Below are 2,577 nucleotides of genomic sequence, written 5' to 3'. Positions count from 1 at the left end.
GGAGAGGAGGTGTTGGGTAGAAGCCAGCCATATGTCGCCATGTGGGCATCCATGGGGCCGGTCCCTCAGAGACGCCTACAGGACAATGAGAGCTCTGTCCTCCCCCACAAGCCCCACCCAACATCTTGGTTTAATAAACACTACAAAGAGTCTTCCTCTTGCCATCATTTGACCAGTATCCATTGACATTCCCCAGACGGGTCTCTGGGGCCACAAGGATGAATCAAGACAAGCTTGTTCCCTCTGAAAAGCCCAATAACCTCCTAGGATTAGGGGAGTGAGGGAGGGAGTTCCTTGGGGTGGAACCTTTCGGTGCAACTTACACCCTCAACCTTCCTTACCTCTCTTCCTGCCTCCCCAGCTCCAGCTGTCAGGCCCTTGCATGCCTCTGCCTTTGCTCAGGCTGTTATTCTGGGACCAGGCCCTTGCCCCCCTACCCCAGCTTCTCTGCTCCTTCCCGGCCTAATAGACCCAGTTTCTGCCTCATCTCCTTAGAAGCTTTCCCCAAGGTCTCCACCATCCCTCCCGCTAAGCCCCAACAGTACTGTGTTCCTTCCTGGCATCTGAATACTGTGGTACCCTCTCCTGTTCACACACTTTCTGTGACAGGGAACCCACTTCCAGCTCATCTGAATGGCGCTGCTGTCAGCAAGTTCTTCTAACTGGCCAGTATCTGCAGGCATATATCCGTAACGGTCACCACCACCACCAAGCTTATCCTGTCTGTTCTGTCTTCTGGGACTCAAGTTCCTGGGATGGGAGGGGACAGGGACACCTGACTAAGAGCAGCACAGGGAGCTGTGCAAGCCCTGTGGTGGGGTTAGGAAGGCTTCCTGGAGGAGGCTCATCCATGGGGTCAAGAAGAAGGACAAGTGGACTTGGACAGAGGGGGCTGGCACTTGGAAGGGTCATCGGTGAGCAATGGCACAGATTCCCAGGACATTCACGCTATGTGTGTGGTTGGGGTGCTTGCCCATCATGTGGCTTAAGCCCCCCACGGCTTGGACTCCCTGAGCCAGAGGCTGGCCACCACCAATATGGGAAAGGTCTGAAGCAAGGGGGACAGGAAAGGATCAGAGTGAGACCCCAGCCTTCACAGTCCTCAGATTAGTACTTCATCCTCCCACATTCCTTGGGGCAGGAGAGACCTCAAATACAGGGGTGGAGGGAGGGATCCCTAAGACTTTCACCCAGTGGGTCTTAAAAGCCCCATTTGAAGAAAGTGTCCTTGGGGGAGGGCTATCGAACATAGGGGTCTTAAAATTAGTGGCGCTGAAATCGGAGGAAAGGTAGCCGGTAGCCGGGGCTCCTGCAAGTCACCTGGCCCTGAGCTGCAGCTTCTACATCTGCAAAACGGGGCGGGGAGGGAAGCGCCAGCAGGATGCTGGGCTCCTCCTTCCCAGTGGGGGCATCCCCGTGCACACCTCCAGCGCCTGCGTGGCCTCACAGAACCAGGCGTTCCCGCGACCCCTCCGGAGGCTCTCAGCCCGCAGCGCCACCTCGTGGTCGCGCATGGCCAGACACCCCAGATCCGAGGGGTCGCCAAGCAAGGCGTAGAGCCGCTGGAAGCCAAAGTAGACCAGTGCAGTTTGCGCAGTCATCCCTACTGCCTTCATCCCGCCACACTCCGCCCTCTTGGAATCCTGGGGCAGAGAACGAGATCATTGGAATCTTACAGTCATAGAGATTAGTGCAAACCTTCTGTTTTGGAGTTCCCAAAAAAGGGTTAAAATTGTGTGATTTCGGCCAAGTCACTTTTCTTCTCTGAGCCTGGAAAATGGGGATGAAAATATCTCCCTGCACAGGATTGTATGGAGAGGAAAGGACGTAATAACACTTGTAAACAATCAGGTACAGTGCCTGGCAGAAAATACAGACTCCAGAAATGCTTGTTTTCTCATTCATTCAACCATAGAATCATGAATTAGATTGTAGAACCACGTGGTCGTAGACTCATATTTTGATATCTGATTCAGAACTGAAGGATTTCATAAAGCTTTAGGATGGTAGACCTGCAGAGCCATAGTGTGGTCCACGGGATCTTTGCTCTGTGCACCTAGGCAGAATAGACCTTCAACACACACGTCAGCTGAGTTTTAGAGATGGGGAAACAGCTGAGCACAGGCTACAAAATTTCACTGCACTTCATTAATAATTCAGTTGTGATTTACTGGGCACATGTCCTTGGACATGGTGTACATGCCATCCTTTCCTCCCCATAACTGCCCTGGGCATTACTGTCACCATACACAGCTGAGGAAACTATCCTACTCCTGTCTTCATCTGTCAGATGGTGAGTCTGGCATTCCTGGCTGTTTCACCTCAGTGTCCAGGTCAACTGTGCAGAGGTGTCAGGGCAGAGGTGCTCTGAGAAACCAATAAACACTAGGACTCCATTTTTTTTTTTTCTGCTAGAAGAAAAAGACAGGGTGGAGTTATGCAACTCTAAGTATCTACAATCAGACCATGGACTCTAGAGCATGAGAATGTTAGTCACTCCAACTCTTTGTGACCCCATGGACTATAGCCCACCAGCCTCCTATGTCCGTAGGATTCTCTAGGCAAGAATACTGGAGT

Source organism: Bison bison, unplaced genomic scaffold (genome assembly GCF_000754665.1).
Source record: "Bison bison bison isolate TAMUID 2011002044 unplaced genomic scaffold, Bison_UMD1.0 scf7180017864251, whole genome shotgun sequence".
Lineage (NCBI taxonomy): Eukaryota > Metazoa > Chordata > Mammalia > Artiodactyla > Bovidae > Bison > Bison bison.
The sequence above is the reverse complement of the archived record's forward strand: the minus strand, read 5'-3'. Positions refer to the sequence as shown.